The 25147-nt window shown below is 37.1% G+C and overlaps 1 long non-coding RNA gene across 16 annotated transcripts; it reads left to right on the forward strand.

Moving 5' to 3' along the window:
- The first annotated feature begins 3948 nt into the window (after positions 1 to 3948).
- On the forward strand, positions 3949 to 24574 carry LOC106163734 (uncharacterized). 16 transcript variants are annotated; one of them, XR_015332987.1, is made up of 13 exons: positions 3952 to 4312; positions 7926 to 8020; positions 8752 to 8762; positions 8976 to 9082; positions 9357 to 9440; positions 9855 to 9957; positions 10569 to 10663; positions 11473 to 11575; positions 11839 to 11932; positions 17034 to 17136; positions 17669 to 17763; positions 18574 to 18676; positions 22329 to 24573. It is a non-coding gene; the product is annotated as an uncharacterized LOC106163734 (long non-coding RNA). The 16 variants fall into 16 exon arrangements; XR_015332980.1 differs by having other exon boundaries at positions 3950 to 4312; positions 8755 to 9082; positions 22329 to 24574; XR_015332979.1 differs by having other exon boundaries at positions 3950 to 4312; positions 8752 to 9082; positions 11476 to 11575; positions 11842 to 11932.
- The last annotated feature ends 573 nt before the right edge of the window (positions 24575 to 25147 follow it).

A 25147-nucleotide genomic window follows, 5' to 3' on the forward strand; every position in this document is an offset into this window, starting at 1 on the left:
AAGACCTTCATGTCGTATCTTGTAAGCCCTTTTTCTCCTTTCTTTTCGTGTCCGGAAAGCCCTTCTTCTCCTTTCTTTTTTGCTCTGGAAAGACCTTCATTTGGTGTCTTGTAAGCCCTTCTATTCCTTTCATTATTGCTCTGGAAAACCCTTTTTCTCCTTTCTTTTTTGCTCTGGAAAAGCCCTTCATTTCGTGTCTTGTAGCCCCTGTAGAGGCTGGCAGGTGTTTGCCCTGGCTGGGTAGCTCAGTTGGTAGAGCAGTTGGACATTGTGCAAGATTCCTGGGTTCGAATTCCAGCGGCAACCTGCTGTTTTTCTCCCAGCCAGATTGGTCCAGCTCAACTACCACAATCGGAAAGTCGATGCTGTCGAAATCGGCTCTAGTATTTCAAACATTCTGGAATTGGTCCGAACTAGTACAATCTGTGTGTCGCAATTGGTCCAGCTCAACTACCACAATCGGAATGTCGATGCTGTCGAAATCGGCTCTAGTACTTTAAACATACTGGAATTGGTCCGAACTAGTACAATCGGTGTGTTGCGATTGGTCTAGCTCAACTACCACAATAAAAAAGTCGAAGATGTTAAAATTGGCTCTAGCCCCTGTTGAGGCTGGCAGGTGTTGGCCCTGGTTGGGTAGCTCAGTTGGTAGAGCAGTTGGACAGTGTGCAAGAGTCCCGGGTTCGAATCCCAGCGGGAACCTGCTGTTTTTCTCCCAGCCTAGCGATTGGTCCAGCTCAACTACCACAATCGGAAAGTTGATGCTGTCGAAATCGGCTCTAGTACTTCAAACATTCTGGAATTGGTCCGAACTAGTACAATTGGTGTGTCGCGATTGGTCTAACTCAACTACCACAATCGGAAAGTCGATGCTGTCAAAATCGGCTTTACTGCCTTGGAATGTACTTTCAACATTCTGGAATTGCTCCGAACTAGTACAATCGGTGTGTCGTGATTGGTCCAGCTCAACTACCACAATCGATGCTGTCGAAATCGGCTCTAGTACATTCAACATACTTGGAATTGGTCCGAACTAGTACAATCGGTGTGTCGCGATTGGTCTAGCTCAACTACCACAATCAAAAAGGCGAAGATGTTAAAATTGGCTCTAGCCCCTGTAGAGGCTGGCAGGTGTTGGCCCTGGCTGGGTAGCTCAGTTGGTAGAGCAGTTGGACAGTGTGCAAGAGTCCTGGGTTCGAATTCCAGCGGCAACCTGCTGTTTTTCTCCAAGCCTGATTGGTCCAGCTCAACTACCACAATCGGAAAGTCGATGCTGTCGAAATCGGCTCTAGTACTTCAAACATACTGGAATTGGTCCGAACTAGTACAATCGGTGTGTCGCGATTGGTCCAGCTCAACTACCACAATCGGAAAGTCGATGCTGTCGAAATCGGCTCTAGTACTTCAAACATACTGGAATTGGTCCGAACTAGTACAATCGGTGTGTCCGATTGGTCCAGCTCAACTACCACAATCGGAAAGTCGATGCTGTCGAAATCGGCTCTAGTACTTCAAACATACTGGAATTGGTCCGAACTAGTACAATCGGTGTGTCGCGATTGGTCCAGCTCAACTACCACAATCGAAAAGTCGATGCTGTCGAAATCGGCTCTAGTACTTTAAACATACTGGAATTGGTCCGAACTAGTACAATCGGTGTGTCGCGATTGGTCTAGCTCAACTACCACAATCAAAAAGTTGAAGATGTTAAAATTGGCTCTAGCCCCTGTAGAGGCTGGCAGGTGTTGGCCCTGGCTGGGTAGCTCAGTTGGTAGAGCAGTTGGACAAGTGTGCAAGAGTCCTGGGTTCGAATTCCAGCGGCAACCTGCTGTTTTTCTCCCAGCCAGATTGGTCCAGCTCAACTACCACAATCGGAACGTCGATGCTGTCGAAATCGGCTCTAGTACTTCAAACATACTGGAATTGGTCCGAACTAGTACAATCGGTGTGTCGCAATTGGTCCAGCTCAACTACCACAATCGGAATGTCGATGCTGTCGAAATCGGCTCTAGTACTTTAAACATACTGGAATTGGTCCGAACTAGTACAATCGGTGTGTCGCGATTGGTCTAGCTCAACTACCACAATCAAAAAGTCGAAGATGTTAAAATTGGCTCTAGCCCCTGTAGAGGCTGGCAGGTGTTGGCCCTGGCTGGGTAGCTCAGTTGGTAGAGCAGTTGGACAGTGTGCAAGAGTCCTGGGTTCGAATTCCAGCGGCAACCTGCTGTTTTTCTCCCAGCCAGATTGGTCCAGCTCAACTACCACAATCGGAAAGTCGATGCTGTCGAAATCGGCTCTAGTACTTTAAACATACTGGAATTGGTCCGAACTAGTACAATCGGTGTGTCGCGATTGGTCTAGCTCAACTACCACAATCAAAAAGCCGAAGATGTTAAAATTGGCTCTAGCCCCTGTAGAGGCTGGCAGGTGTTGGCCCTGGCTGGGTAGCTCAGTTGGTAGAGCAGTTGGACAAGAGTGTGCAAGAGTCCTGGGTTCGAATTCCAGCGGCAACCTGCTGTTTTTCTCCCAGCCAGATTGGTCCAGCTCAACTACCACAATCGGAAAGTCGATGCTGTCGAAATCGGCTCTAGTACTTCAAACATACTGGAATTGGTCCGAACTAGTACAATCGGTGTGTCGCGATTGGTCCAGCTCAACTACCACAAACGGAATGTCGATGCTGTCGAAATCGGCTCTAGTACTTCAAACATTCTGGAATTGGTCCAAACTAGTACAATCGGTGTGTCGCAATTGGTCTAACTCAACTACCACAATTGGAAAGTCGAAGATGTCAAATCGGCTTTACTGCCTTGGAAAGTACTTTCAACATCCTGGAATTGGTTCGAACTAGTACAATTGGTGTGTCGCGATTGGTCTAACTCAACTACCACAATTGGAAAGTCGATGCTGTCAAAATCGGCTTTACTGCCTTGAAAAGTACTTTCAACATCCTGGAATTGCTCCGAACTAGTACAATCGGTGTGTCGCGATTGGTCCAGCTCAACTACCACAATCGATGCTGTCGAAATTGGCTCTAGTACATTAAACATACTTGGAATTGGTCCTAACTAGTACAAGCTGGCAGGTGTTGGCCCTGGCTGGGTAGCTCAGTTGGTAGAGCTGTTGGACAGTATGTAAGAGTCCTGGGTTCGAATCCCAGGGGGAACCTGCAGTTTTTCTCCCAGCCTAGCGATTGGTCCAGCTCAACTACCACAATCGGAAAGTCGATGCTGTCAAAACCGACTTTACTGCCTTTGAAAGTACTTTGCAGATTAGTACAATATGTGTGTCGCGATTGGTCCAGCTCAACTACCACAATCGTAATGTTGATGCTGTCGAAATCGGCTTTACTGCCTTTGAAAGTACTTTGAAGATACAGGAATCAGCGACTAGGTGTGTCGCAATTTTTCTAGCCCAACTACCACAATCGGAAAGTCGAATATGTTAAAATTGGCTCTAGCCCTTGTAGCGCCTGGCGGGTATTGGCCCTGGCTAGGTAGCTCAGTTAGTAGAACAGTCGCACAGTGTGCAAGAGTCCCAGGTTAAAATCCTAGGGTGAGCCTGGAGTTTTATCCCAGCCCAGTGATTGGTCCAGCTTAACTACTTCAATCGAAAAGTCTATTCTGTCGAAATCGACTCTAGTACTTTAAACATACTGGAATTTGTCCGAACTAGTAGAATCGGTGTGTCGCGATTGGTCTATTTCAACCACCACAATCGGAAAGTCGAAGATGTTAAAACTGGCTCTAGCCCCTGTATAGGCTTGCGTGTGTTGGCCCTGGCTGGGTAGCTCAGTTGGTACAGCAGTCACATTGTTCTCAAAAGTTTTGGGTTCGAATCCTGGTCGAGCCTTGTTCCCCCCCCCCCCCCCCCCCATACACACACACACACACACACACACATTCCCCCAATCGCTACAATACTGGAATTTGTCGCATCTATCAATTATGGTGTGTTGAGCGTTGCGATTGGTCCAGGTCATTACAGTAAGATGATTGCATAACCGGTATTGTCGTCGATCTGCGGCATAGTGTAAACTTTATTCTTTAATGCCAGGCTGGTGGCGGTGTCAATATATAGGTGCAGGTATATGGTGTAAGCGGGACCAATTGGTTTAAAATTGGGGCTGTTCTTTACAAATCAATGGGAATTAGAGTTTCTAGCATTAATGGGGTGGGGTTAGTCTCTTTGTAAACCCGACTGTTTGTTTATCTCAACTCTCCTCAAGAAGGAGTCCGAATCTGCACAGATGCGTTTCCGGTGCATTTCCAATTCTCAGACGACACGAAGATTCTGCATGTTGGTTATTATGGTAAGCAGCATACGTGTTTATTAATTGCTCGCATAATATTACAAAATTCTTTCACGTGGTTCCTAGAGTTGGTAAACAAACACGTGGAGGTCACGTCCACTGGTACTGCAGATGAATCTCCTGAAAGGAATCAAGATAATGACCCCGTTTTGTCCGCCACAGCCATGGTGGACCTCATTGACACTGCTGTGTCCAGTAATATCTGGGCTGTAACAGAAGACCATGGAAAATTGAAATAGCCGAGGGATCCGAAAAAAAGAAAAACGGGCGTCGACCCCCCACGGCTTACTACGTATACATGGCAGCAGGTGACTGCTGACAAGAAGTGTGTGGTTTTTTTCATGTTAAAATGTCTAAAACAATTGAATATCCGTATAACGTTAGTCTACTCTAGTATAACCCTAGAGTATCATTGATTATAGATTAAAATTAGGCTAAATTATAACGTTAGATACATGTCATGGATATTTATTTAGCAAAAATTCAAAAATGGAGACTTTTTGTAGGAAGTCCAGATTTACACTTCAGACCCCCGACCCCAGTTCAGTTCTATAACCCAATAAATAAAGATTTCTATCAGGTTCTCATGAGTGAAGCTCCTGAAAACTTGGTACACGAAAGGAAATGGAACCTAGATCTAAATATAAATATCACTTGGAAGTATGTTTACGAGAATTGTTTCTATGTTACACGAGAAACAAAACTTCAATGGTTCCAATACAGAATAATTTTTAGAATCTTACCAGTTAGGTCATACCTGAAAAGAATCGGTATTGAGGTGTCAGAGAAATGCTTTATCTGTGGAGCGGAGAGGGAAGATTTGCGACATGTATTTTTAAATTGCTATCGAATAAGAAACATTTGGACTGAAATGGAACGCTTGATTGCTAACAAAACTGATGAAAGAATTACACTCTATGATGAAAATATACTTTTTGGAGTATCCAAAACAAATTTCAAGCCTCTAAATTACATTATTCTTGTCTCCAAATTTTATATATATACTTGTTTTAAAAGAAAAATGCAGCCGACCTTCCCTTCCCTTCTCTTATATATCAAAACAAAATTCGAATTAGAAAAATATGTTTCTCAAAAAAATCTTCAATTAGGCCATTTTCTTACAGAGTGGAGAACCTGGGATTCTATTTTTGACTAGTTTCTCCTCTTATAAATTTACTTTACTTTTTCGCTAATTTCTTATGTGAAATGTAAAATGTTGGTATCTTGTTATGTGCAGCATCACTTGTAATATACTGTTTCGTACGTAGTCCGGCTATCTACATGTTTACTTAATGTATAATGAATGTCTTGTGTGTGTTATTGTGTGTGTGTGTGTGTGTGTTAGTGTGTGTGTCTACATATGTATTTTTGTTTGTCTTTTTGTGAATAAAAAAAAAAAAAAAAAAGGTTGTAGATATTGTAGGTGATGATCACCTACAATCACCTACATCATGAGTTTATAAATTAGCTGTCTTCAGTGAAATGATAATCCAACAGACATACCTTCATCTCTGCTGAAATCAGAAAACACATCATCAGTAAAGAATATATGCAGACGTACACAGTAGTTACAACACAAACATTACACAGAGATCAGAATATATTTAAACAATCATACAGTGATAAAGACACATATACAGTGATCAGAAAATACACGCACATATTTAGTGTCACAAAACACAATGCACTGTGAGGCATCAGAATAAAAACAAAATATAGTGTTCATTTATTAGGATTGAAATGACTATCAGAATTTTTTGTTCACCCCTCAAGTTGACATTATTTTCACTTTGAACATAGATAAAACTGCGTAGGACCTAAGTGGCCCTTTTACAAAATGATAATTACCAAGATAATATATATATAGTGGTGCTGGTCAAAAGGGGATTGAAGAGAACAACAAAGTATAGCAATATCATTATTGCACTGACCTTTGCTGAGAAGTTGTGGTCTTGATGTGATGATGAGTTTAGATGTCCTAATATGATTTCGACTCTTTATAAGTAGCTGAACCGGCTGAGGAACATAAGGAAATAAAATATCTTCAAAAATTTCTTCATTGTTCTTTTCTTTTAGCCTACATTTTAAACTGTTACGTATTCCAAAATATTTTAGATCACATACTCTTTGAAATCCAAATTTCCTTTCCAGTTCAGCTTTGGTTAAAAATTTTCCTTCGTTGAAAAGATCGCCAATTATTCTTATACCCTTATTGTACCATTCTTTGTCCAATATTGATACCCCACCCAATTTTACTTTTCTATTATACCACAGAGGTTCAAGAGCAATATTGCTATTCATATCTTCTATACCGTATGTTAAATCTTTCCAGGAGATAATGACATCTTTCCAAAACCTGTTATTGCAATTGCGTAAGAGTATATCTAAACAATCATTTCCATAGTCAAATATATTCCAAATAGATTGTAAATCAAAGGTGTTCTGGAGAATAGTGTTATAAACGTTATTTTTAAGGTATAGTCTTCTTATCCATGTACATTTTTATGCCGTTATGAATTTACTTAAGTCTGTCATTTTATAGACCACCATATTCATAATCCTTTACTATCTGACCTCTCTTTACCTTATCAATTTTGCTACCCCAAATGAATTAGAAAATAATGGAAATATCTACAACCTTGTAGCCTTAGTAGAGGTCAGTGCAAAAAAAAAAAATTATACTCTGTTCTCTTCAAACCCGACCATCACCACTATATAATATAATATAATATAATATAATATAATATAATATAATATAATATAATATAATATAATATAATATAATATAATATAATACCTAGGAATATATCACTTTGTTAAAGGGACACTTAGATCCCACCCAGTTTTATATATGTTCAGAGTTAAAAGGGTTAATGTGAACTTTGGGGGTGAGCAAGAATTTCTGACAGTCATTTCAATCCCTACATATGAACTTTAAATTTAATGTTTGTAGTCTCATGCCTCACAATGCATTATCTTTTGTGACACTGTATGGCCGCATTCACATCGAGTTGAGCCATGGCTCTACAAAGCCACGACCTAAATATGGTGGACGTACATGAAAGGAAAACTGCCTAATATTTTAATAGTCTCTCCGCCTTTCACACACCTCCCCATGCATCGTCCCTGCGGGGGTACAGTCATTAAATCTCGGCTCCATTGGGATGACACTTGGGGAGGCATGTGAGGGGCGGAGAGAATATTAAAAGATTAGGCGGTTTTCCTTTCATGTACGTCCGCCATATTTAGGTCATGGCTTTGTAGAGCCATGGCTCAACTCGATGTGAATGCGGCCTTTGTGTCTATATATATTCTGATCACTATCTATGTTTGTTTTGTAAAAGGGTCACAGAGTTAAAAAGCTTAATGTGAACTCGTGGACGTAATAAAAAATTTCTGACGGTCATTCCAATCCCTGTATATAAACATTAATTTTTTATGTTTATATTCTGATGCTTTAGAGTGCATTGAATTTTGTGAGGCTGTATGTGTCTGTATAAATTCTGATCACTATCTATGTTTGTGTTGTGGCTGTATGTGTTTATATATTTTTTTATCACTTTGATGTGTCTATTTTGTAACTGCTGTATATGTCTGCATATATTCTTTTCAGCGGAGATGAAGATGTGTCTTCAGGATTATCATCACACTGAGGACAGCTAAACTCATCATCACATCAAGATCTACAGCATTGCAGCCTCACCACAGGTCAGTGCAAAAATGATATTGCTATACTTTGTTGTTCTCTTCAATCCCCTTTTGATCCTAACCACTTTATATAGTTCCTGGGAAATTATTATTTTTAAAGGGGTCACTTGGGGACAGTCCCCTAGATATTTGGATTGATCTATCTCCCTGGGGAGTCTGACTAAATTGCTATCAACTTAACCGTTTTAAATGTCTATCACACTTAGAAAAGCTGTAAGGGGGTAATTATCTTAACCCCCGTGTTGGTTCGATATCCCTGGCAGACAATTAAGTCAATTAAGTTGATAGCAATATAGTGAGACTCCTTAGGGAGTTAGACCGATCCAGATGGATTGATCAAGGTATGGGAACCCAGTCTTAGATCCCACACAGTTTTATATATGTTCATATTGACAAGGGTTGATATGAGCTCATAGGGGTTGCAGGGGGCAGGCACTGAGAAAAATCTGTATATAGACGAAATTTCCTGCAAATTATCATTTTTAAAAGGGTCACTTAAATCCCACCGAGTCTTTTATATGTTCAGAGTGAAAATTAAGGGTTAATATGAACTGGTGGATGTGAACAAGAATTTCTGACTGTCATTCCAATACCTATTATAAACATTAAATTTAATATTTTCTCATGCCTTACAGTGCATTGTCTTTTGTGACAGTGTGTGTCTGTATATATTCTGCTTACTGTATGTGCCTGTATATGTTATATATTGATGATTTGTTCTCTGATTTCAGTAGAGATGAAGGTATGTCTCTTGGACCCCACTTCCATAGATTTTAGATCGATCTATCCCTGTAGGGAGTCTCACTAGATTACTGTCAGCTTAGCCGGCTTAAGTATCTGTCCCGCCTACTGAAAGCTGTAAGGGGGTAATTAGCTATGGTGCATGCTCAGCTGACTGCAATTTAGTTTGAACCCCCAGGGAGTTAGGTCGATCTAAATCTTAATCCTTGAATAGATCTAAATCTCTGGGAATACAGCCTTGGATTATCTTCCAACTGAGGACAGCTAATTTATAAACTCATCATCACCAGCAAGATCTACAATGTCACAGCTTCAGCACAGGTCAGTGCAACAATAATATTGTTATACTTTGTTGTTCTCTTCAATACCCTTTTGACCCTCACAACTAGAAAAAATTTAATGCATACATTCTGAAGCCTGTGTACTGCCTGTTGTGATGCTGTATGTGTCTCTATATATTCTGATCACTATGCATGTCTGTTTTGTGGCTGTATGTGTTTATATATATTTTGATCACTGTGATGTGTCTATGTTGTAACTGCTGTATATGTCTGCATATATTCTTTATTAATGATGTGTTCTCTGATTTCAACAGAGATGAAGGTGTATCTCCTTGATTATCATCATATTAGGACATCTAAACTCATCATCACATCAAGACCACAACTTCTCAGCACAGGTCAGTGCAATAATGATATTGCTATACTTTGTTGTTCTCTTCAATCCCCTTTTGACCAGCACCACTTTATATATTATCTTGGTAATTATCATTTTGTAGAAGGGTCACTTAGGTCCTACTCAGTTTTAACTATGTTCAAAGTGAAAATAATGTCAACTTGAGGGTTGAACAAAAATTTCTGAGTCATTCCAATCCCTATAAATAAACACTAAATTTTGTTTTTATTCTGATGCCTCACAGTGCATTGTGTTTTGTGACACTAAATATGTGTGTGTATTTTCTGATCAATGTATATGTGTGTTTTATCACTGTATGACTGTTTAAATATATTCTGATCTCTGTGTTATGTTTGTGTTGTAACTACTGTGTACGTCTGCATATATTCTTTATTGATGATGTGTTTTCTGATTTCAGCAGAGATGAAGATATGTCTGTTGGATTATCATTTCACTGAGGACAGCTTATTTATAAACTCATCATCACCTACAATATCTACAACCTTGTAGCCTTAGTAGAGGTCAGTGCAAAAAAAAAAAATTATACTCTGTTCTATTCAAACCCTTTGTGACCATCACCACTATATAATATAATACCTAGGAATATATCACTTTGTTAAAGGGACACTTAGATCCCACTCAGTTTTATATATGTTCAAAGTTAAAAGGGTTAATGTGAACTTGTGGGGGTGACCAAGAATTTCTGACAGTCATTTAAATCCCCATATATGCATGAACTTTAAATTTAATGTTTGTATTCTCATTCCTCACAAATCATTGTCTTTTGTGACACTGTGTGTGTCTATATATATTCTGATCACTATCTATGTTTGTTTTGTAAAAGGGTCACCTAGAGATTTATATATGTTCAGAGTTTAAAAGGTTAATGTGAACTCGTGGACCTAATCAAAAATTTCTGACGGTCATTCCAATCCCTGTATGTAAACATTAAATTTTATGTTTATATTCTGATGCCTTAGAGTGCATTGAATTTTGTGAGGCTGTATGTGTCTGTATTTATTCTGATCAATATCTATGTTTGTGTTGTGGCTGTATGTGTTTATATATATTTTGATCACTGTGATGTGTCTATTTTGTAACTGCTGTATATGTCTGCATATATTCTTTTCAGCGGAGATGAAGGTGTGTCTTCTGGATTATCATCACACTGAGGACAGCTAAACTAATCAACACATCAAGATCTACAGCATTGCAGCCTCACCACAGGTCAGTGCAAAAATGATACTGCTATACTTTGTTGTTCTCTTCAATCCCCTTTTGATCCTTACCACTTTATATAGTTCCTGAGAAATTATTATTTTTAAAGGGATCACTTGGGGACAGTCCCCCAGATATTTGGATTGATCTTTCTCCCTGGGTAGTCTGACTAAATTGCTATCAACTTAACCCTCTTTAATGTCTGTCACGCTTAGTAAAGCTGTAAGGGGGTAATTATCTTTACCCTCTAGCTGATTCGATATTCGATATTCGATATTAAGTCGATTAAGTTGATAGCAATCTAGTGAGACTCCTCAGGAAGTTAGACCGATCCAGATGGATTGATCAAGGTATGGGAACCCAGTCTTAGATCCCGCACAGTTTTATATATGTTCAAATTGACAAGGGTTGATATGAACTCGTAGGGGTTGCAGTGGGAAGGCGCTGAGAAAAATCTGTATATAGACGAAATTTCCTGCAAATTATCATTTTTAAAAGGGTCACTTAAATCCCACCGAGTCTTTTATATGTTCAGAGTGAAAATTAAGGGTTAATATGAACTGGTGGATGTGAACAAGAATTTCTGACAGTCATTCCAATACCTATATATAAACATTAAATTAATTTTTTTTCTCATGCCTTACAGTGCATTGTCTTTTGTGACTGTGTGTGTTTGTATATATTCTGCTTACTGTATATGTCTGTTTTGTCATTGTTTGAATGTTTAAATATATTCTGATCTCTGTATTATATCTGTGTTGTATATACTGTATGTGCCTGTATATGTTATATATTGATTATTTGTTCTCTGATTTCAGCAGAGATGAAGGTATGTCTTTTGGATTATCATCCAACTGAGGACAGCTAATTTATAAACTCATCATCACCAGCAAGATCTACAATGTCACAGCTTCAGCACAGGTCAGTGCAAACAATATTGTTATACTTTGTTGTTCTCTTCAATACCCTTTTGACCCTCACAACTAGAAAAAAATTCCTGCATGCATTCTGAAGCCTGTGTACTGCCTGTTGCATTGCTTTATGTGTCTCTATATATTCTGATCACTATGCATGTCTGTTTTGTATTTGTTTATATATATTTTGATCACTGTGATGTGTCTATGTTGTAACTGCCGTATATGTCTGCATATATTCTTAATTAATGATTTGTTCTCTGATTTCAGCAGAGATGAAGGTGTATTTCCTTGATTATCATCATACTTAGGACATCTAAACTGATCATCACATCAAGACCACAACATCGCAGCCTCAGCACAGGTCAGTGCAATAATGATATTGCTATACTTTGTTGTTCTCTTCAATCCCCTTTTGACCAGCACCACTATATATATATATATATATATATATATATATATATATATTATGTATACTGTGCATGTGGAATACAAGTATGTGAAAGTTTGGTGCTCTCGGAATATGGTGTATTTCGGCATTGTGGAGACAACGCAGACTGTTTATGTGCGGAAAACGCCTTTTTAAGCCAATCGGTGTTGACTTGCAGCTATCGGTGAGACTTTTCGAGGTATTGATCATCAGATATTTGGAGAAGAAAATTTGGTTGGTCTTCGTAAGATAATGGAAAGCTCAGGCCAACATCTACTTATTACATGAATTTAGATGACATGATTTGGTGTACACAACTCATTGCAATTATAGCAGTAATGAGGTGCTAACACCCGGGGCAGTGCAGTTGTTTGTCAACACATTGACTATCACTGTTACTCAGTCTTATTGTAAACCTGGTATAATATCTGCATTGATTGTACTATGGGTAGAAGGAAGTCGGGGAGTAAAAAGCGAAAGACTGTGGAGACTAGCAGGTCAATAAGCAGTAGTCATGAACAATCTCCATCAACTGGTGACATTATGGAGGGAGGGCACCGTGTTCTGTTTGGTGATGTACATAATGATAGTTTACAACTTGAAACGTAATCAAGCCCCATACTGATAACAATCCAGCTAAGTGTGGAAAATGACAGACAAAACCTTAAACAGGCGCAGTCAACAAGTGACACACATACCATTAGCACCAACAGAATTTATGCAAAATTTGGCCAGGGAGATTAAAAATATGGCAAAAGAATTAAGAATAATAAGAGACGGGCAAAAAGAAATAAAGCTCTAAAGCAGGACATAACATCCCTTGTGATGGAAAAAAATAATATTATAAAACAAGAAGTTGAAGATAGAATTAAATCACATAACGAGCACATTAAAATACTGGAGGAAAAAGCCGCCCAGCTTTCAAATAAAATCCAAGAAAAGGATAGGCAAATAAGTGACCTTAAAACACAAGTCAAATTCTGTTTAGACACGAGCAAAAGTGGCGTCGAGAATTCTGACCTGAGTATTATAATCTTGAACCTGCAAGAAAATCCTAAGGAGGATCTTGAAAATATGGTTAGTCAGGTATTGATGACCGTAATGACGCATGGAGAAACTAGTGAAGAGGCCTCAGTGATACCCAGGATCCAGGAATGTCGCAGACTACCAGGCAGAAATGGAAAACCAGGGATTGTGAAAGTTGAGTTCTGTAGCATAGAGGAGAAGATTGCAGTAGTGAGGAGGAAAACTAACATTCGTTATAGTACAGACCTGAGAGTACTGAAGGTGTGGATCCGAGCAAGTAAATCCCATACTGAAAGGATCATGGACAAAAATATGGATTTTCTACTCAACTGTATTCCAGGCGGAAGTTGTTTTTATATCACAAATCATCGTATAATCTGGGAGAAATCTGCAGAACAGACAGATGGACAGATGAGAATAAACAGTTAAGGGAGACCATTATAAAAACATCAGGCTACGATATATTTGCTGTGCAGGAAACTCATGCAAACCCAAATAATAGTAACTTATTCAATATAGAAGGATATACAGGGGCGGATTTAGGCCGTCTTCTGGGTCTTCTGGAAGACGGTCAGATTTTCAAGTTTACATTGACGGATATCTAATTTTTTCTGTTGGAAGACGGTCAAAATTGGAGGAAGAATCAACAAAGATAATTTGGAAGACAGTCAGTAAATAGCTCTGGATCCGCCCCTGATATATGTTTATAAATCACCCTAGGTTTGCTAAACACAAGAAAGCGCCTCATAATTTTGGGGGTGTGGGCATTTTTGTGAAAAAAAGTGTGTTAGATGAATATAAACTTTCTGTGGTAGATAAGTCTGTAGACGGAATCTTAGGAATAGAACTAATACATGAAATTGCTGATAGAAATATCATACTTTTTAATTGCTATCTCCCTCCTGAAAACTCGCCTTACGGAAGATATTGCTGCTAATTTCTTTGCACATTTATTAGCAAAATGTTATATGTATGAAAGTTGCGACATACTTTGTCTATGCAGAGATTTAAATGCAAGAATCGGTAGTATGAGAGATTTCACGCCTCAGGTAGATGAGATTCAGGGGAGGGATAGTATTGATGATAAGACAAATTCGCACAGATCGGAGCTGATTGAATTTCTTATTTAAAGTAAGAAATGCATATTAAATGGTAGGGGTGATAAGGCACATAACAATTATACTTATTTAAAGAGAGGAAAATCAGTTGCAGACTACATTATTGCTCCACATGAGAATTTGTCCAAAGTTACAGACTTTAGGGTACATACGATGAGTGATTATGTAGAGAATCACAATCTACAGGGTCTATTAAGTGGAAGATGTAAACATCCTGATCACTCAATATTGGAAGCTACATTGAAACACGTCCGTATGGATAACTTAGGTTGTGATGACATGCACAATATAAACCAAAACAAACAAATAAATAGCAACAGCAGTGGCCGCAGAATATACAAGTTTAAAGAAGGTAAAAGTGACATCTTTACGTCAGATATATCAAGGCTAACAATCAAACAGATTATAGATAGTATCGAACTAATGAGGGAAAATCAAAATGAAGTTGATTATACATGTATGAACGCGTAGTTATAGAATTAATTAATGAAATGAATGCCACTGTTCCCTTTACTGATATAAAAAACGGTGGGACATCAAAAAAGAAGTTGAGAATATCCCAACCATATTGGTGTGATGTATTAACGGATTTATGGAAACGTTTGCATAATGCAGAAATTCAATACTCTAAATTTAAAGGCCATTGATATATCAGAAATAGTCTGTTCATTGATTATAAAACAAAATTACAAGAATTTGACAAACGCCTCTGGTATCATGAAAGGCATTACAACAGGGGACTTGCATGTGAAACAGAGATGGCCTGTGTCAAAGATCATCGCAAAATTTTGGACTACATTAAAAAAGTTGAACTTTGGTGCAAATCACAAATTCCAATGGAAACGTATAACAAAAATGGTGATGTAGTATATATTATCAATATTTCTTATAAAAAATGGGATTTAGCGAGTTTAGTAAATTATATAATGAAACTGACATAAATGATTTCGATGCAGAATTTCTCGAACAAAGTCTAGAATATAGAACTATGGAGGGTGTAATGTCTGATCCCTTGTTTAATCCTAATTACAGCATAAATGGCACTATTGAAAAACAAGAAGTTAGCGCAGCAGTAGCTAAGGCAAAGCAAAAGAAAGCTACGGGAGTAGATAATATCCCCAATGAAATTTTGAAAAACAAAACTATTATTGATTTACTAACATCACTGTTCAATTTCATATTTGACACGGGATTATTACCAAGTATGTGGAGAAGGGCAATTATAATACCAATACCGAAGGACAGTAAACTAGATCCAAGAATACCGCTTAATTATAGAGGAATAAGTTTATTGTGTACCATATCAAAAATATTCAGCTCGGTTATAAACAAAAGAATCTTAGCGTACTGTGAGAACAATGACTTACTGGTAGAAGAACAAAATGGCTTTAGAAAAAACAGGTCTTGTGAAGACTACATCTTTGTGTTAAACTTTATTGTTAAGAACAGAATGGAGGAGGGTAAAGACAATTTTGTAACTTTCATCGATCTGATGAAAGCTTTTGATTTTTTAAATAGAGATTTACTACTCCTCAAACTGATAAATATTGGCATTAACAGGCCTATGTATGCTGTGCTGAAATCTATGTACGCACTAACAGAGTCATGTGTAAATCTCAATACAAACTGATTTGAAACGATAGCTGGTGTTAGGCAAGGTGACAACCTATCACCTACCTTATTTATCTTTATCATAGATTATAATAAGTGAATAAATAACTGGTCTAGTGAGATATATAGTATATTACAAAAATTAGACATGACAAATAAATTTGAACGTATGGAGTTAGTGGATGTGGATAGATCTGCAGAATGCTTGAGAGATCTAGTGGCGAGTAAATGGGAGAGAGATTTGCCCTCATACAGTAAACTCAGAACTTACATACTATTTAAAAATAAATACAAGGTTGAGAACTATGTAACCCACAAATTTGATAAAATGACTAGATCATTGGTAGGACAATTAAGATTTGGTATACTTATGATTAGAATAGAAACGGGCAGGTTTGTGAGAGAAAAAGTGGAAGAAAGAGTGTGTGTGACTGTGGAAAGATAGAGGATGAAAAGCATTATATTTTTGAATGTGCTTCCTATGATAACATAAGAGAAGAGATGTTGACAAAAATAACAGCAACTGATTTAGACTTTTTGAACTTAAATTTGCCAGAGAAACTTGCAAAATTAATGGAGAAACATATAAGAATATTTAGTAATTATATAAATTGTGCCTATATGATATGGAAAGAGTTCATTTATAATGAGTAACGTCCTAGTTTGTATATGCATTCTATTATTTATACTTGTATGTAATTAATGTTTTATATTTCCATAGTTACTATTAGTTGAACGTACAGTATTGCTATTTATATGTTTATTTATACATTATTAATTGTTTTTAAGTATTTTCTTGTTCATTAATATATTAGAAGAACATAAATGAAACAGTGACTTAAAAGCCCACTGGGGCTGGGTGCAAAAAGAAAAAAAAATGTGTCTGTATTATTTGCATTAGAGCACAGGTCACTTAAATAAACAAAACAAAATTATATTTCCTTGGTAATTATCATTTTGTAAAAGAGTCACTTAGGTCCAACTCAGTTTTATCTATGTTCAAAGTTAAAATAATGTCAACTTGAGTTGTGAACAAAATTTTCTGACAGTCATTCCAATCCCTATAAATAAACACTAAATTTTGTTTTTATTCTGATGCCTCACAGTGCATTGTGTTTTGTGACACTAAATATGTGTGTGTATTTTCTGATCAATGTATATGTGTGTTTTATCACTGTATGACTGTTTAAATATATTCTGATCTCTGTGTTATGTTTGTGTTGTAACTACTGTGTATGTCTCCATATACTCTTTATTGATGATGTGTTTTCTGATTTCAGCAGAGATGAATGTATGTCTGTTGGATTATCATTTCACTGAGGACAGCTTATTTATAAACTCATCATCACCTACAATATCTACAACCTTGTAGCCTTAGTAGAGGTAAGTGCAAAAAAAAAAAAATTATAATGTGTTCTCTTCAAACCCTTTGTGACCATCACCACTATATAATATAATACCTAGGAATATATCACTTTGTTAAAGGGACACTTAGATCCCACTCAGTTTTATATATGTTCAAAGTTATAAGGGTTAATGTGAACTTGTGGGGGTGAGCAAGAATTTCTGACAGTCATCTAAATCCCTATATATGAACTTTAAATTCAATGTTTGTATTCTCATGATACACAGTGCATTGTCTTTTGTGACACTGTATGTGTTTATAAATATATATTCTGATCACTATTTATGTTTGTTTTGTAAAAGGGTCACTTAGAGATTTATATATGTTTAGAGTTTAAAAGGTTAATGTGAACTCGTGGACTTAATCAAAATTTTCTGATGGTCATTCCAATCCCTGTATTCTGATCACTATCTGTGTTTGTGTTGTGGCTGTATGTGTTTATATATATTTTGATCACTTTGGTGTGTCTATTTTGTAACTGCTGTATATGTCTGTATATATTCTTTTAAGCGGAGATGAAAGTGTGTCTTCTGGATTATCATCACACTGAAGACAGCTAAACTCATCATCCCATTAAGATCTACAGCATTGCAGCCTCACCACAGGTTATTGCAAAAATGATATTACTATACTGTGTTGTTCTCTTCAATCCCCTTTTGATACTTACCACTTTATATAGTTACTGGGAAATTATTATTTTTAAAGGGTCACTTGGGGACAATCCTCCAGATATTTGGATTGATCTATCTCCCTGGGTAGTCTGACTAAATTGCTATCAACTTAACCCTCTTTAATGTCTGTCACGCTTAGTAAAGCTGTAAGGGGGTAATTATCTTTACCCTCTAGCTGATTCGATATTCCTGGCAGACAATTAAGCTGATTTAGATGATAGCAATCAAGTGAGACTCCTCAGGAAGTTAGACCGATCCAGATGGATTGATCAAGGTATGGGAACCCAGTCTTAGATCCCGCACAGTTTTATATATGTTCAAATTGACAAGGGTTGATATGAACTTGTAGGGGTTGGGGTTGGAAGGCGCTAAGAAAAATCTGTATATAGATGAAATTTCCTGCAAATTATCATTTTTAAAAGGGGTCACTTAAGTCCCACAGAGTCTTATATATGTTCAAAGTGAAAAGAGTTTATATGAACTGGTGGATGTGAACAAGAATTTCTGACAGTCATTCCAATTCCTATATATAAACATTAAACTTAATGTTTTCTCATGCCTCACAGTGCATTGTCTTTTGTGACAGTATGTGTCTGTATATATTCTGCTTACTGTATATGTCTGTTTTGTCACTGTTTGAATGTTTAAATATATTCTGATCTTTGTATTATATCTGTGTTGTATATACTGTCTGTGCCTGTATATGTTATGTTGTTATATTGATGGTTTGTTCTCTGATTTCAGCAGAGATGAAGGTATGTCTCTTGGATTATCATCCAACTGAGGACAGCTAATTTATAAACTCATCATCATCAGCAGGATCTACAATGTCACAGCTTCAGCACAGGTCAGTGCAACAATAATATTGCTATACCGGTGTTCTGGTCAATCCCTTTCCGACCGTCATCACCATATATATAGAACCTGGGAAATTATCATTTTGTAAAAGGGTCACTTAGAGATTTATATGTGTTATGAGTTAAGAATAATACGCAAAAAACTTTCAAATGAGGTCACCTTATGGCACAAACCACTAGCAAGGCAGGAGATAGGACTATCTCAGCCTAGAGAAAGGAAGAGTACCAGCCGATAAGGGACTTTGTAATTACGTTGGCTTGCAGCAAGCGGCAATTAACTCCCCATTGAGCATGAACAGTGTGAGAAGCTGCCTCTGATTGACAAGCGGGGATTGATTTGCATATTTGTGCACATAGCATTGGCTTGACGTCTCCACATTTGCATTACCATTGTGTTTTGCCCTTTACTTTCCTCATCATCCTGTATGGGTACAAAAGTCAGAAAATGATCAATTAGTTGTTGTGTGACATATAAGCATAATGGTATAACAAAATCAACCACCCCCTAGGGATAGCCAAACCCTCTGTTGAAATAATTCTGAAATGCCAATGCACATCCCTTATGACAAATTTACCAATCACCTAAGATTCAATTTCCTAACTCTAATGGGCTAGGAGGAGATAACAGAAATACCAGTGTAAAAAATAATTTAGAATACCCCCCCCCCCAAGATAGCCAAACCTCCTGTTAAACTAATTATGAAATGCCCATCCTTGAGAAAACAGCTATCATTCACCAAAATTTAAAATTCTGAAGTGTAATGGTCTAAGAAGAGATTGGGGAAATTATAACATGAAAACATTTTGAACAACTATCCCCCCCCCCCCCCAAGGACAGCCCAATGCCCTCTTAAAATAATTCTGAAGTGCCAACACACTTCCCTGGGACAGCGCAACCCCCTGTTGCACTAAAATTTCGGAATGCCAACACACATTTTGACTACGGTTCCACCAATCACCAAAGTTTCAAGTTTTTAAGTCTAATGGTCTAAGAGGAGATTGGGGAAATTATAACGTGAAAATAATTTGAACAACTACTCCCCTCCCCCCCCCCAAGGACATCCCAATGCCCTCTTGAAATAATTCTGAAATGCCAACGCACTTCCCTGATGGCAGGTCTAGCAATCACCAAAGTTTCAATTATCTAACTCAAATAGTCTAGGAGGAGATAACAGAAATAACATGAAAAGAATTCAGAATCATCCCCCCCCCCCCCCAAGGGAGATCGCAACCCCCTGTTGCACTAAAATTCTGAAATACCAACACACATTCTGACTACAGTTCCGCCAAACACCAAAGTATCAAGTTCTTAGGTCTAATAGTCTAGTAGGAGATACTTAGTACCACCAGCGTGTATGCTGGCAGTACTCATGGTTTTAGTCCCGACCTGTCTCGTCCGGCTCCTGCGGCTCCGCCAGCTCCGCATTCCGGCACCTGATACAAGTCACCATTACCGCTTCTCCTCCTAGACCGCAAGGACCCTTGTCCCCATCTCTTGGATTTAGGTCACATATAACCTCAACTTGAACCCCCAGGTTTTTTGTCTCAGTCGGTGCATTGGCCTGGGCGTGACGCTCGTTGAAATGCACCTTTGTCAAAATTTTTGAAAATTCAATGCTAATTTGCTACCATACGGAAGGAATTATGGGAAAAAATTTCTATAGACGGCTGACCAAAAGCCATATGTGGAGATTTCAAATATGCCCCTGGATTTGACCTTTGACCTTTGCTTCAAGGTCAAACGGGCCAAAATTTTCAAAAAAACTACACAGACCTAACCTATGATATTATTGGCAGGTGTTACCCTTCAGGTCATCTTTCACCTCCATGAGTTTGGGGTCACTCGGTGCATTTTCACAGGAGTAGCAGCCATAACATACCGAAACTGAAAACTCTCTCTAATGCGGGAACCCTTAATGCTAGAGACCTGTTCTTTTTTGCATTTTGTAGAGCATGTCAAGCCCAAACTGGAGGTGGTTTCCTTTATTTCCTTATGGTTTTCGAGTTATGCCGTATCAAAAAGTACATTGTGGTGGTGAAAGCAAAATGTGCAATACGGTAATGTATAATAAATTTTGAACCCCTGGAAAATAAAACATAAGGCTTGGCGAGACAGATAACTGGTCAAAAATGACATTATTTCATGAAATTTGAACATGTGGAACTTCTGAGCATCTCCCATTTCAAGAATTTCAACCAAAATGACCTTTTCTCTATTTCAATTAATTTCTTTTGTAGGAAATTATGGCACATAATTGCAACTCTGAAATTGCAACATTTAGTCCCTTATATCTCCAAAACTGGCAGAGGTAGGTCCATAGTTACTGTTGAAGTTGAATAGGAAGTCATATACTGGCAATTTAATTGTGGCATTGAAATTGACCTTTGACCTACTTTTCACCATGAACTGAACTTTGCAACATTTAAGTCCCTTATATCTCCAAAACTGGCAAAGAAACGCCCATAGTTACTGTTGAACTTGAATAGGAAGTCATATATTGGCAATTTAACTGTGACCTTAAAATTGACCTTTGACCTACTTTTCACCATAAACTGAACTTTGCAAATTTTTGTTCCCTTTCATCTCCAAAACTGGCAGAGATAGGTCCATAGTTACTATTGAACTTGAATAGAAAGTCATACATTGGGAATCTAACTGTGACCTTAAAATTGACCTTTGACTTACTTTTCACCATGAACTGAACTTTGCAACTTTTTCAGTGCTTATATGCTGGTAATCTAACTGTTACCTTGAAATTTACCTTTGACCTACTTTTTATGATAAACTGCACTTTGCAAATTTTCTGATCTTTATATCTCAAAAACTGGCAAAGATCTGCCCATAGTTACTATTGAACTTGAATAGGAATTAAATCATATACTGGCAATCTAACTGTGACCCTGAAATTGACCTTTGACCTAATTTTCACCATGAACTGACTTTTGTCAATTTTCTTTCCCTTATATCTCAGAAACTAGCAGAGATACGCCCAAAGTTACTGTGAACTTGAGTAGGAAGTCATACATTGGCTATCTAACTGTGACCTTGAAATTGACCTTTGACCTACCTTTTATGATGAACTGCACTTTGCATGTTTTCTGGCCTTTAAATCTCCAAAAGTGGCAAAGGCAAATGCCCATGGTTACTATTGAACTTGAATAGGAAGTCATAAACTGTGACATTGAAATTGATCTTTGACCTTCTTTTTCACCATGAACTGAACTTATTTTCTTGCCCCTCATATCTTCAAAAGTAGCAGAGATATGCCCAGTGTTGCCCCTAGGTTTTCTCTTTTGTCAGCATATATGCAATGCTGACAACACATTTCAAGAAAAACCAATAGGCCTATTGTCTAGAGAATCACAGAAGTGATCAATGTTAGGAAAATACAGGTCATTTTGAAAATCTGCCTGATTGTACCATTAATTATATTTTTTGGCATTTTCTTGTTCATTGCATTTTATAGAGCTTGTCAAGCACAAGACTGGTGGTGGTGTCCCTTTTTGGGCGTGGGGGGTGGGGGTCCATATGAATGCGCTTGCTCCAGCTGGTGGTACTATATTCGGAGGCGGTATCGCCTCTCTGATCCTCTAGTTTTAATATGATTTTCACTTTTCTCAGATATATTGTTATTTTTCCAGGTGACCCTTTCCATACAGCATGGTGGCTTCTTGGTGAACTGACTCTACCTATCTTGTAATGGATAATACCTATGGAAAAAGTAGACAGTGAAAAACAGCAGCAAGAGCAGTGCATTATCTCATCCATGTGTAGAATACATGATATGTGGCAAGATTAAAAACGTCATATGATGTGCAAAGCCTGATTTTAGATGTCCATTTTTCAAGGAGGAATCTGCATCTGGTATTGGTAGTAAGGAGAAATCTTGAATGGGTATATATTGTTTCCAGATGACAGTAATAGGTAATTTGTCACCTCTTACACAACCAAACTCAAATCATAACATAAAATGCTCCATTTGATACTGAATAATATTATTGTAATATTGAAAATTTTGTTTTTTGTAATTCTCAATCTTCTAATATCAATTGCCAATAAACAACGCAGTCAACTGATACACTTATCTCAGATTATTACAGTTGTGAAGCTTATTTTGTATAAATTTCACAAACATTGGACTAGATTTGTCAACATCATTCATTTAAATATGTAAAGGTATGGAATTTGCCAGTTTTTTCAATCTTATTTTTAGTTTTCTTAAATATATTTTCTGAAAACATCATTTTCATTAGGCACAGTAAGTTGATAAGCTGATCTCAGATTATTTCAGTTGAAAGCATCATTTGTAGAAATTTCACAAACATTGGACTATATTTGTCAAAATTATTAACATAAAAGTATTTTAAACCATGGAATTTGCCTTTTTTTCTATGCAGTTTTTAGTTTTCTCTAATATGTTGTCCGAAAAATTAATTTCATTACACGCAGTCAACTGATAAGCTTATGGGTGATTATTTCAGTTGTTAATTTTAAGCTTCATTGTGCAAATTTCACAAACATCCAAGTAAATTTCACAACTGAAGCTTACAAACATTTAACTATTTTTATATACGGGATATGCCATTTTTTTTTTAAATTTAATTTGCACTTTTCTCAAATATATTGTTTAAAAAATAGTTTCATTACACTCAGTCAACAGATTAGCTTGTCACAGATTTTTATTGTTGCTAAGAATCATTTGTAGAAATTTCACAAACATTGGACTAGATTTATTGAAATTACTTACATGTATTAACATTTAAGTGTTTTAAGCCATGGGATTTGCCTTCTTTTCAGTGTTATTTTCAGTTTTCTCTAATATATTTTCTGAAAAATATTTTTCATGAAACAGTAAACAAATAAGCTTATGTCAGATTATTATAGTTGATAAGCTTTATTTGTAAAAATATCATAAAGATTCTTCTACATTTGTGAAAATGACTAATGTTTAACTATTTTTATTCATTGAATTTGCTGGTGTTTTCAGTGTAATTTACAGTTTTCCCAATTGTATTGTCCAAAATACCACTTTTATTACTCACAGTCAACTGATAAGCTTATCTCAGATCTCTCTATAATAGTTTACAGACTAAAATTGCCAAAATTATTAACATTTAACTCTTTTTTTATCCATGGAATTTCCTATTCTTTTCAAATATAATGAAAATCTTTTTCATTAGGCACAGTCAACTGATAAGCTTATCTCAGATTACAGTATTTCATTTGTTAAGCTTGAGTTGTACAAGTCAGACATTTCACAGAGTTATTACATTCAGAGGAGACGTTTCATCATTACTGGCTTTTTTTTGTGATCTTTGTAGATTTGGCGTATGAGTTGTTTTTTTTTTTTTTTTTTTTTTTTTTGCAAAATGGCTAATGATAAAAGTATAACATGTATTAAAACATGTAAATCATCATTTTATGAAATATTTGTTGTTATTTTGGCCGAAGCACTACAAGTATTTCCACAATGCATTGCGTGTCCGTGAACACCAAGTCTTTAACGACGTAAAGGACACACATGTGACTTAATTTACAAATGCTGCAATGGGAAAATTTTCATGGAGAGGGTTGGAAAAGAGCGTTTTAGCAAGGCTTGTATCGCCGTGACAAGATCTTATCCCAGTGGAAATATTCACAAGCACTTGCATTTTGACCACAAAGTGCCTTGTGGTGATTTGTTATATGGTTGTGATGTGTGCAGCAAGACATGGTCTTCTTCTGCATCGATATCCAATCACTCATGAGTCACGATATTGCTACCATGATATGTATGCCAAAAACGATTCTCTTTTCTTTCACAGTAAGTTAAAATCAAAAGACTCACCACATTTTGCAGTTGATTTAAAGCAATAATAACTCTTCCTTTGAGATTCAAAATTCCACAAGAAATACATTGTAAACAACACACGAAAATATATTATATTGTATTTTACCACTAAAATGGCTATTATTGTTATAAAACTTAAATCTGTGCTTGTCAATAGGGCTTTCGATGCCTTTCTTCCTGGTCGTCAAGGCATCCGTTGCCAATGACGTTGGGGTACCATGCGGATTTTCGCATTCATTCGAGACCAAAATTACATATGGCGCCATATGAAACAGATGCATGATGCAATCCTTAGACGTAAGTTTCGAGTTTTGGTACAGTGCGTCGGAAAACGAAAAGCCCAGAACCGCACACATTGTAGATAAAAATGCATTTTGAGCAATAAGACGAATATATATTATGAATCTTATATTATTGTTATATAGTGTTGTTGTTGCATGCTCTCCCGTGGTTTTAAGTATGTCAACAGAAAATATCACTCGCAATGCAATGTCAGAGGGCTCCGTCAGTTAAAATCTCTTAAGAGATTTTAACAAAAAACCAAACGTTTCGGAAAAAAACAATGCAGGAATGGGGTCGTTGACCATTGGTAAGTACGGGAAAATTGCCATTTACTCCAGGAAAATCAAA

This window comes from Lingula anatina, chromosome 2 (assembly GCF_051362555.1).
Source record: "Lingula anatina isolate TDL-2025a chromosome 2, LinAna3.0, whole genome shotgun sequence".
Classification (NCBI taxonomy): domain Eukaryota; kingdom Metazoa; phylum Brachiopoda; class Lingulata; order Lingulida; family Lingulidae; genus Lingula; species Lingula anatina.